Source organism: Nerophis ophidion, linkage group LG22, assembly GCF_033978795.1.
Source record: "Nerophis ophidion isolate RoL-2023_Sa linkage group LG22, RoL_Noph_v1.0, whole genome shotgun sequence".
NCBI lineage: Eukaryota > Metazoa > Chordata > Actinopteri > Syngnathiformes > Syngnathidae > Nerophis > Nerophis ophidion.
Window position 1 is genome coordinate 15,309,178 of NC_084632.1, and position 12,608 is coordinate 15,321,785.

Genomic DNA, 12,608 nt, shown 5'->3' on the forward strand with positions numbered 1-12,608 from the left:
AATGACACCATACCGGCCCCTATGGTTGTACAGTGTGTCAGTACCAATAAAGAATGAATTAAAAAAATTATTAATTTAAAAAAGTACGATACCGCATTTGAAAAATACCGGTACTTTTTGTTCATGAGCCGGCTGATGGCGCATGTCGCGAGGCATCATCATCATCAACACACACACGGCCCACTTGCAAGCAGAAACAATGTGGAATTATTTTGGCTAATGGTAAAGGTGGCACTTTAAACCTTGAAGAGCTGCACTTAAGGCGATGAAAAAGAAGAAGGAAGAAAAAGAAGAAAAAGGAAGAAGAGGAAGAAGACAAAGAAGAAGAAGAAGAAGAAGAAGAAGGAATAAGGAGGAGAAAAAGAAAAAAGAAAAAGAAGGAAGAAGAAGAGGATGAAGGAAGAATAGGAAGATGATGAAGAAGAAAAAGAAGAAGAAGAACAACAACAAGAAAAATTAAGAAGAAGAGGAAGAAGAGAAGTAAGGAAATAGAAAAAAATGAAGAAGACAAAGAAGAAGAGGAAGAAAGAAGGAGGAGAAAGAAGAAGAAGGCAGAAGAAGAAAAAATAAGAAGAAGAAGAAGAAGAAGAAGAAAGAAGAACCAGAAAGAAGAAGAAGAAAGAAGAAGAAAAGTAATAATAAGAAGAAGGAAGAATAGGAGGATAAAAAAAGAAGACAATAAGAAGAAAATTAAGAAAAAGAAAAGGAGGAAAAGGATTAAAAAGGATGAAAGAATAAGGAGAGGATGAAAGAAGAAGAAGAAGAAAAGAAGATGAAGAAGAATAAAAAGGAGGAAAATTGTTAAAAAGGAAGATGAAGGAAGAAGAAGAAGAAGAGGAAGAAGACAAAAAAGTAGAAGAAGAAGAAGAAAAGGAGGAGAAAGATTAAAAAGAAGAAGGAAGAAGAAGAGGAAGAAGGAAGAAGAAGAAAAATGAAGAAGACAAAGGAAAAGAGGAAGAAGGAGGAGTAAGAAGAAGAAGAAGGAAGAAGAAGAAGACAAAGAAGAGAGGAAGAGGGAAGAAGGAGGAGAAAGAAGAAGAAGAAGAAATACTAATAAGAAAAATAAGAAGAAGAAGAACAAGAAGAAGAAAGAAAAAAAGGATGAAGAAAGAAGAATAAGAAGAAGAACAAGAAGAATAGGAGGAAAAATATTAAAAAGAAGAAAGAGGAAGAAGGAAGAAGAAGAAAAGGAGGAAAATATTTAAAAAAATAAGGAAGAAGACGAAGAAGAAGAAGGAGAAGGAAGAAGAAGAAAAGGAGGAAAAAGATTAAAAAGAAGAAGGAAGAAGAAGAACCAAAAGAAGGAGCAAAAGAAGAAGCAGAAGAAGAAGAAGGAGAAGGAAGAAGAAGAAGAGTAAAAAGTTTAAAAAGAAGAATGAAGAAGAAGAGGAAGAAGGAAGAAGAAGGAAGAAGATGGAAGAACATTTTCGACATGCTAGTTTATGCAATTACACATTATTTTATCCTGACCTTCCATGGGGAAAACAGGTCATGGAAAATGATTTATTCCTCACAAATCCCACAAGGTACAAAAAAAAGAGGCACATGCAGATTGCACGGGGAGCCAAGGCAAAACTTAGCACAAGAATCAAAAAAATAACAAGCATAGGCACTAGAAGCAAAGTGTACCGACATAAATGTTGTGTCAAGCAAACAAGGGAAAAACGGGAATAAGTAGCTCTCTGATTAGTAGCCCACACTAATCAGAGGCAGGTGAAACTAGTCCGCACCCATGGTAACCAAAACACATACCATAATTAATGGGTGTAGAGGTTGCCCTCTAGTGGGTTCTTCAGACCACCAAACACTGCCAGGAATTCGGGGTATAACACTGTTTTATTTCGTTTTCAGGAGGTGCGAGCCTTTTTTGCTTCCCAGCAACAAGTCCTTTCACCTCCAACTCCAACTACTCGTCTCATCACGGCTGCTGCTAATAAAGGCGACAAGTGATTAGATAACCAGGCCCACCTGGGCCATCTACGCCCCTGTTGCTGTTTTCAACGCCGGTCCTGGCAACACCCTGTTCTGCGGCAGGCCGGCAGGCCACGCCCCCCTGAATACCATAATTCATAGGTGTAGAGGTTGCCCTCTAGTGGGTTCTTCAGACCACCACACACTGCCAGGAATTTGGGGTATAACACTGTTTTATTTCGTTCTCAGGAGGTGCGAGCCTTTTTTGCTTCCCAGCAACAAGTCCTTTCACTTCCAACTCCAACTACTCGTCTCATCACGGCTGCTGCTAATAAAGGCGACAAGTGATTACATAACCAGGCCCACCTGGGCCATCCACGCACCTGTCGCTATCTTTGACGCCGGTCCTGGCAACACCCTGTTCCGCGGCAGGCCCACAGGCCCCCCTGAATACCATAATTCATAGTTGTAGAGGTTGCCCTCTAGTGGGTTCTTCAGACCACCACACACTGCCAGGAATTTGGGGTATAACACTGTTTTATTTTGTTCTCATGAGGTGGAGCCTTTTTTGCTTCCTAGCAACAAGTCCTTTCACCTCCATCTCCAACTACTCGTCTCATCACGGCTGCTGCTAATAAAGGCGACAAGTGATTAGATAACCAGGCCCACCTGGGCCATCTACGCACCTGTCGCTATCTTTGACGCCGGTCCTGGCAACACCCTGTTCCGCGGCAGGCCCACAGGCCCCCCTGAATACCATAATTCATAGGTGTAGAGGTTGCCCTCTAGTGGGTTCTTCAGACCACCACACACTGCCAGGAATTTGGGGTATAACACTGTTTTATTTTGTTCTCATGAGGTGGAGCCTTTTTTGCTTCCTAGCAACAAGTCCTTTCACCTCCATCTCCAACTACTCGTCTCATCACGGCTGCTGCTAATAAAGGCGACAAGTGATTAGATAACCAGGCCCACCTGGGCCATCTACGCACCTGTCGCTATCTTCGACGCCGGTCCTGGCAACACCCTGTTCCGCGGCAGGCCCACAGGCAAAGCCCCCCCTGAATACCATAATTCATAGGTGTAGAGGTTGCCCTCTAGTGGGTTCTTCAGACCACCACAAACTGCCAGGAATTCAGGGTATAACACTGTTTTATTTCGTTCTCAGGAGGTGCAAGCCTTTTTTGCTTCCCAGCAACAAGTCCTTTTACCTCCAACTCCAACTACTCGTCTCATCACGGCTGCTGCTAATAAAGGCGACAAGTGATTAGATAACCAGGCCCACCTGGGCCATCTACGCACCTGTCGCTGTCTTCGACGCCGGTCCTGGCAACACCCTGTTCCGCGGCAGGCCCACAGGCCGCGCCCCCCCTGAATACCATAATTCATAGGTGTAGAGGTTGCCCTCTAGTGGGTTCTTCAGACCACCACAAACCGCCAGGAATTCAGGGTATAACACTGTTTTATTTCGTTCTCAGGAGGTGCAAGCCTTTTTTGCTTCCCAGCAACAAGTCCTTTCACCTCCAACTCCAACTACTCGTCTCATCACGGCTGCTGCTAATAAAGGCGACAAGTGATTAGATAACCAGGCCCACCTGGGCCATCTATGCACCTGTCGCTGTCTTCGATGCCGGTCCTGGCAACACCCTGTTCCGCGGCAGGCCCGCAGGCCAAGCCCCCCCTGAATACCATAATTCATAGGTGTAGAGGTTGCCCTCTAGTGGGTTCTTCAGACCACCACAAACTGCCAGGAATTCAGGGTATAACACTGTTTTATTTCGTTCTCAGGAGGTGCGAGCCTTTTTTGCTTCCCAGGAACAAGTCCTTTCACTTCCAACTCCAACTACTCATCTCATCACGGCTGCTGCTAATAAAGGCGACAAGTGATTAGATAACCAGGCCCACCTGGGCCATCTACGCACCTGTCGCTATCTTCGACGCCGGTCCTGGCAACACCCTGTTCCGCGGCAGGCCCACAGGCCGCGCCCCCCCCCTGAATACCATAATTCATAGGTGTAGAGGTTGCCCTCTAGTGGGTTCTTCAGACCACCACACACTGCCAGGAATTCGGGGTATAACACTGTTTTATTTCGTTCTCAGGAGGTGCGAGCCTTTTTTGCTTCCCAGCAACAAGTCCTTTCACTTCCAACTCCAACTACTCGTCTCATCACGGCTGCTGCTAATAAAGGCGACAAGTGATTAGATAACCAGGCCCACCTGGGCCATCTAAGCACCTGTCGCTATCTTCGACGCCGGTCCTGGCAACACCCTGTTCCGCGGCAGGCCCGCAGGCCACCCCCCGCAATAGGGATGGTCAGTTTCCTACTGGCTTGGATATCGGGCAACAAACTGAGATCCGATCAAAAAGTCATGCCTAAGTATTCTTTGGCATATTCTCATGCAGACTAAAGCCTGCTGGTCAGAGACGGACGAGCAGCTGGCGCTCACTTCAAGCTTGGCTTGCAGTGCCGGGGCCCTCCTTGTCCATAAATGTGTTCAACCCGCCTGCCTTCACTCGCCCGGAATTTGTATAAATAATGTATATAAATTTATCCGCGGACTCTAACAAGTGCAGCCTGAGGTGAAAATACTCAGAAATGCATGCTGTGTGCGTCCCCCAAGGTGGACAGCGGCACCAAACGGGTCGAGTCCGACGATAACCGCATGGATAGCGAGAAAAAAGGGGGAAAAAAACGCACATAAATAACTTGCCAAAAGCAAGATAACACACACACACACACACACACACACACACACACACATGCAACGCTCTCCGTTTCTAAACAGACTTTCCTTCCTATCAACCAAGAAGACCCTACAGTACTTTTGTGTGTCTGCAAGTGTGTGAGCTTGTGTTTATTAAGATGCGCTTTCTGCATAGTCACGCACACACAGCTGGAAAAAAAAACCACACAAATATATTGCTACCAAAAAATACATTTTTGCAATGCTGTAGCAATTAATATTGGCCCATTCCGATATTGCTGCGGTATGATATCAGCACAAATCATACATATTTTTTGGAGGTTTGATCAACTAAAATGACTCATCCAGAGAGAAAACACTAACCTATTTATTAGGTTAGTGGCTTTTTTGCCGATATCCAATATTCCGATATTGTCCAACTCTTAATTCCCGATTCTGATATCAACCGATACGTTACGCCTGTTCGGCATTGTGGTGCCGGGTTCGATTCCCTTGAGGATGCGTCAAAACGAAGAACACAACAAAGGTAAGATATAGCCAATTTATTCTAAATAACAGAAGGAGAGCTGTAACGAAAACACTGGAGCTAACAAAAGGCAAACCAAAGACGCTAGTATGAGAACTAGGAGATACAAAATAGGAAATTAAACGGACACGTTGGCACACAAAAAGGAGTAAATAAAACATTTAGCATGTGAGCTAATAACGAGGTGCGTAGCGTGAGAGCTCGCGAAAATAGTAGGAATTGCGTGAGAGCAAACTAGAGTCCCAGGCAGAAGATGGAAAAGAGGAAGGCTTATAAAGGGAAGGTGATTATTTGTAGCAGGTGTGCGGGACCGTGAGTAGCAGGTGAACTAATGAGTGACCATGGTGACGAAACAAATGGGAAATAAGAGGTAGAACGACGGAGTGATACAACAATGGAAACAATAAACGATAATATGAGAAGATCCGAGCACGGATCTTTACACGATACTGATAAATACAGTCATGGAATTAACAAATTATTATGCCTATTTTTGTTTTGATTTCCCGCTGGATGCATTGAACAATGTAACAAGGTTTTTCAAAATAAGTCAACTCAAGTTATGGAAAAAAAATGCCAACATGGCACTGCCATATTCATTATTGAAGTCACAAAGTGTCAAACTTTGTTGGTGGCGGACCCCAAGATGCAGAAAGGGAGGCAGGCATTGAGTGAGAAAACATATATATATATATATATATATATATATATATATATATATATATATACATACATTTCGTTTAATGTTCTTTGATAATGGTAATAATGCAGGTTATTTTCTCACTTGTATTATACGTATATATATATATATATATATATATATATATATATATTTATACAATATATATACATGCAATGTATATACAAAATATCTCTAACTGCATGTTATTTTCTTACTTGCATTACATATAGTAATCAGAGCAAAGGGTGGCTATTTTGAAGGAACTAAATAGAACATGTTTTCAGTTATTTCAACTTTTTTTGTTAAGTACATAACTCCACATGTGTTCATTCATAGTTTTGATGCCTTCAGTGGCAATCTCCATTGAAAATTGTCATGAAAATGAAAAAAACGCATGAATGAGAAGTTGTGTCCAAATATATATATATATATATATATATATATATATATATATATATATATATATATATATATATATATATATATATATATATATATATATATACATACATATATAGATGTGATTACGTTTTCGCACACTTTTGGCATTCTCTCGATGAGCTTCAAGAGGTAGTCACCTAAAATGGTTTTCACTTCGCAAGTGTGCGAAAAAGTTTATGTATATATATATATATATGTATATATATATATATATACATGTATATATATATATATATATATATATATATATATATATATATATATATACAGTGGGGCAAACAAGTATTTAGTCAGCCACCGATTGTGCAAGTTCTCCCACTTAAAATAATGACAGAGGTCTGTAATTTTCATCATAGGTACACTTCAACTGTGAGAGACAGAATGTGAAAAAAAACCCAGGAATTCCCATTGTAGGAATTTTAAAGAGTTTATTTGTAAATTATGGTGGAAAATAAGTATTTGGTCAACCATTCAAAGCTCTCACTGATGGAAGGAGGTTTTGGCTCAAAATCTCACGATACATGGCCCCATTCATTCTTTCCTTAACACGAATCAATCGTCCTGTCCCCTTAGCAGAAAAACAGCCCCAAAGCATGATGTTTCCACCCCCAGGCTTCACAGTAGGTATGGTGTTCTTGGGATGTAACTCAGTATTCTTCTTCCTCCAAACACGAAGAGTTGAGTTCATACCGAAATGGATACATGGATGATACAGCAGAGGATTGGGAGAATGTCATGCGGTCAGATGAAACCAAAATAGAACTTTTTGGTATAAACTCAACTCGTCGTGTTTGGAGGAAGAAGAATACTGAGTTGCATCCAAAGAACACCACACCTACTGCGAAGCATGGGGGTGAAAACATCATGCTTAGGGGCGTTTTTTCTGCTAAGGGGACAGGACGATTGATCCGTGTTAAGGAAAGAATGAATGGGGCCATGTATCGTGAGATTTTGAGCCAAAACCTCCTTCCATCAGTGAGAGCTTTGAATGGTTGACCAAATACTTATTTCCCACCATAATTTACAAATAAATTCTTTAAAATTCCTACAATGTGAATTCCTGGATTTTTTTTTCACATTCTGTCTCTCACAGTTGAAGTGTACCTATGATGAAAATTACAGACCTCCGTCATCATTTTAAGTGGGAGAACTTTCACAATCGGTGATAGATAGATAGATAGATAGATAGATGGATGGACGGACGGACGGACGGACGGACGGGCGGGCGGACGGACGGACGGACGGACGGACGGACGGACGGACGGACGGACGGACAGACAGACAGACAGACAGACAGACAGATAGATAGATAGATAGATAGATAGATAGATAGATGGATAGATGGATAGATGGATAGATGGATAGATGGATAGATAGATAGATAGATAGATAGATAGATAGATAGTACTTTATCGATTTCTTCAGGAAAGTGCAAAAATTCCTGCAATTAAACATCATTAGTACCAATAAAACATTTTTAAAAAAATTTTATCAATCGGATGTATAAAATTAAGTGTTTGACACCACAAATTGTTTGGTAATATTTTTGTGTGTATGAAACTGATCAATTGGATTTTAATTGTTGTTTATTGGCAAAAATTCCTTAGGTTTTGGAGTTGGCGACTATTGAAAACTTAAGGTTGACTGTAAAGGGCATTTATTAATATCATCTTGCTATACGTCCCACACCACTTCAAATCAGAATATACATTTAATGATTATGACAAAAGTATATTTTTATCGGAATTCATCTGCCTCCATGTAAAAAGTGATGGTTCGCCGACACACCAAGTCTTTAGAGAGGCAATTAGCCAACTTTCAAATCACTAATAACAGTAAATATAATTGTTTGCCGACCTGATGGACAAACTTTACACATGTAAAGATTAAATGAATAGGCGAGCATTGTTAATGGGGACGCTCGTCATTGTTATGCAAAAGCTTCACCGCCGCATGCTAAACAAACACACAGAGGTTTGGAAATGGAATGGTTTGAAGGCCGCTGCCGTTTTATTTCAAAGCATGCATTATACATCATTGTGCATGAAGAGGAAGCCTACAGCATTATGATGCTTCTTTTTTTTTTTTCCACCATGATTATCCTTTATAAGTAATTAAAAGGAGGGCGATAGCGGTAGAGAAAAATACAACTTTTAAGCACCTGAACCTCGCTGCCAGCATTCCATTAATTGTCTGCACAATAGGGTGAGCCTCTGGAGATTTTTCAATTTCAAAAAATGAGGAGCGCGCATTCAGTCGTGCTCATGTTATACTGGCACTTAAATCCTACAGAGCTCCCATAAAAAAAAGGACTCAAGGTTGCATCCAATTGAAAGCCTCCAACTACAGCCACTTCAAAAATCCATTTAGCAAGCAGGGGGGGTCATCTAATTCAATAGGAGTTGCTCTGTTAAAACGGTTGCACCAATGTTTTTTAAAAAAACACACACACACACACACACTCCGTCTGTATTTGCTTGGCTCCATTGTGGGGAAAAATTAACCCGGCGTGTAGAGAGAGCGGGACACAAAAGGCCTAATCTCGCCAGAGCTCAGCAGCGTGGCGAAGGTGAACGCTTGATTGCATATAAAATCTTGACCTTTGCCTCGACAGTGTCAAAGGGAGAGCTTGAAGGCATCGACAAAGGAGAGAGACACTGTAAGAACCTGAATGTCACAACATGCTACTTCAGGTAGAAGGGAAGGGAGAAAAAAAAAAAATAAACACAGGTTTTGTTTAAACACAAGGGGCTGACAATTGCGAAACACGATTAAAAAAAAGGTCACAGGTCAGTCTTGTCATTTGACCTAAAAAAAAAAACAGAGTAAGCGTCAGAGTTAAACGGCCCAAAAGCCTGGAAAAAAAAAAAAAGCCTCTAAAGTGAAACAAAACTGAAACGGGGAAGTTTGCAGGGGGGTGATCGTTTCATTTCCGCACCAAAAGATGCAAGAACACAGCCAACCGTGAGCAAAGATCTAACACAGTGGTTCTCAAATGGGGGCACCCGTACCCCTGAGGGTACTTGAAGGTACGGGAGATTTTTTTGAAAATATTCTAAAAAAAATAGCAACAATTCAAAAATCCTTTATAAACATATTTATTGAATAATACTTCAACAAAATATGGATTTAAGTTCATATTTTGAATGTGGGTAACTTTCACATTTGAATCGATTGTGGAATAATTTCCAGGAATTCTGTGTTTGTTCATGTGGTCCATCCATCCATTTACTACCGCTTGTCCCTTTTATTGTGGTCGCGGTGGGTGCTGGTAATAAGTGTTAATTTTTTTTAAATTATAAAACATGTCATTTTATTTAACTGATCATTAAACTCAATGGTTCTCAAATGGGGGTACGTGTAACCCTGGGAGTACTTGAAGGTATGCCAAGGGGTATGTGAGATTTTTTTTTAAATATTCTAAAAAATAGCCACAATTCAAAAATCCTTTATAAATATATTTATTGAATAATACTTCAACGAAATATGAATTTAAGTTCATAAACTGTGAAAAGAAATGCAACAATGCAATATTCAGTCTTCACGGTTAGATTTTTTGTGGACATGTTCCATAAATATTGATGTTAAAAATGTCTTTTTTTTGTGAAGAAATGTTTAGAATTAAGTTCATTTTCAGGCATGTCCCTGACAGTTTGACTATGTTTTAGTTTTTACCTCTGCATTTGTCTTTTTTCCCTCTGTGTGTGTAGTGTTTCCTGTCAGCGCTCTTATTTTATTGGTTTCCTGTCTTTCTACCTGAGTGCTGTGTCCTCTTGGATGCGGCTGATTGGCACCTGGCCACACCTGGTGTCGATCAGCTCGCTCCTATTTAGATCTGATTTCTCCTCCAGTCTGTGCTGGAATATTGTCATGTATTGTCGCTTTGATTGATTGATTGATTGATTGATACTTTTATTAGTAGATTGCACAGTTCAGTACATATTCCGTACAATTGACCACTAAATGGTAACACCCGAATAAGTTTTTCAACTTGTTTAAGTCGGAGTCCACGTAATTAATTCATGGTACAAATATATACTATCAACATAATACCGTCATCACACAGGTTAATCATCATAGTATGTACATTGAATTATTTACATTATTTACAATCCGGGGGGTGGGATGAGGAGCTTTGGTTGATATCAGTACTTCAGTCATCAACAATTGCATCAACAGAGAAATGTGGACATTGAAACAGTGTAGGTCTTACTTAGTAGGATATGTACAGCCAGTAGAGAACATAGTGAGTTCAGATAACATAAGAACAAGTATATACATTAGAAGTACATTTGATTATTTACATTAGGTTGTTTATAATCCGGGGAGATGAGATGTGATGCTTCTGTATTGTATTGTCGCTTCTGTCGTGTCATTGCAGCGTAGCGGTAAACTATATTTCGGTAGCAGTTTGTAGCTAACTGTCTTTTGTTCCCTGCTTTAAATTTGTCTTTGTACAACACGTAACGGCTTCTGTTTTCCTGCTCGCTACCCACTAGCTTCCACGCTAGACCCTTTTTGTTTTTGCTAGCTTCCATGCTAAGCTCCTTTTGTTTTCTAGCTCCCATGCTAGCTGTTTTAGTTTGTTATCCACCTCGTGCACGCTTTTTGTTGTACCCCTTTTATTTTGGTTATGTCTTTGTGTTTAATTAAATCATGTTTTTCTCCTCAAGGCCTGCCTCCTTCTCTGCATTTTGGGGTGCGTTACAAACTAACTCTGACATTCATGAATCCAGATGGATCAATCAATCAATCAATCAATCGATATCTCTATTACAATCCCCGAAGAGGGCACTTTAAGTTGATGATTACTTCAATGTGTAGAACTTTTTATTTAGAATTGAATCACTTGTTTATTTTTCAACAAGTTTTTAGTTATTTTTATATCTTTTTTTCCAAATAGTTCAAGAAAGACCACTACCAATGAGCAATATTTTGCACTGTTATACAATTTAATAAATCAGAAACTGATGACATAGTGCTGTATTTTACTTCTTTATCTCTTTTTTTCAACCAAAAATGCTTTGCTCTGATTAGGGGGTACTTCAATTAAGAAAATCTTCACAGGGGGTACATCACTAAAAAAAGGTTGAGAACCACTGCAATAACACAGCCAACCGCGAGCAAATATCTAACAAATAGGCGATCTATTTGTCACAACTGGGCTTTTCGTGGCCTCAAAGAAGAACTACACTTTTGGGGGGGAATTTTGCCTATCGTTCACAATCATTCTGAAAGACATGGCGATGGCAAAATTGTACCATCACGCTGTATGCTACGACCATGAATTGATGGGGACGGCGTGGCGAAGTTAGTAGAGTGGCCGTGCCAGCAATCTGAGGGTTACTGGTTCAATCCCCACCTTCTACCATCCTAGTCACGTCCGTTGTGTCCTTGAGCAAGACACTTCATTCTCCCTTGCTCCTGATGGGTCCTGGTGAGCGCCTTGCATGGCAACTCCCACCATCAGTGTGCGAATGGGTGAATGTGGAAATAATGTCAAATAGGGTTGGGTATCGAGTATCGATTGGAACCGGGACTAACTTTCCGATTCTCCCGGAATCGTTCGAAAGTTTAAATTTCGATTCCTAGTTTCGATGCCCAGTCCGCCGACCAGAAAAAAAGAATAAGTCCGCCGACCGGAAGAAGAAGCCGCTGAACACCAGCGAAGAAGCGCCCACCGCCGGAAGTGTTAGCATAGCAGAGCCTATGTAGCCGAGCGAGTCAGTCAAGCATGGATAGCGGGCGTCGGCGGTCGAAAGTGTGGCTATAATAAATAAATAAATAAATAAATAAATAACCTTCCAAAAAGCACCAACAATACTCCATCTACATTTCATGACTTGAATATTAACCAAGCATTAGTGATTTTGTTATTATAAGCGCTAACGCAGATGAAGTATTTATAGCAGCGCCGTTATGACAAGCGTGTGAGCCAATATCGACATGATCATTCTTCGCTTCATTTGCTCGTCAAGTTTCATTCGAGATCATAAATCATGCCTCTCACCTGGATAGTAGAAGGATGCGAACGTATTCCGATAAGTTAGTACACTTTGACAGCCAGTTTAGACCCGGATACGGCCAGAACAACACGAAAAGACGCTTGGTTCCACCTTACTTTCCTTTGCGGGGGTTATGGGGCATTCTTCACTTAAATGGGAATATATGAACATCCCGGGCAGTCGGCAGACCTTGTGCAGTAAGTGATGTTTTATTATGTTTGTTGGCTCTCATGAAGTCTGCAGTGAGTGATAATCAGAGTGGTAGTTAAAAAAAAAGAAAACATTAGAAGCTTTTTTTTTAAATTAAAGCGCCACATATGCTTAAATTGATCAAACTACG

The 12,608-nt window shown here is 40.6% G+C and overlaps 1 protein-coding gene across 1 annotated transcript in view; it reads right to left on the reverse strand.

Moving 5' to 3' along the window:
* The window catches only part of LOC133540590 (adhesion G-protein coupled receptor D2), a 313,842-nt gene that overhangs the window by 1,157 nt on the left and 300,077 nt on the right, over positions 1 to 12,608 (reverse strand). The window lies entirely within an intron of this gene.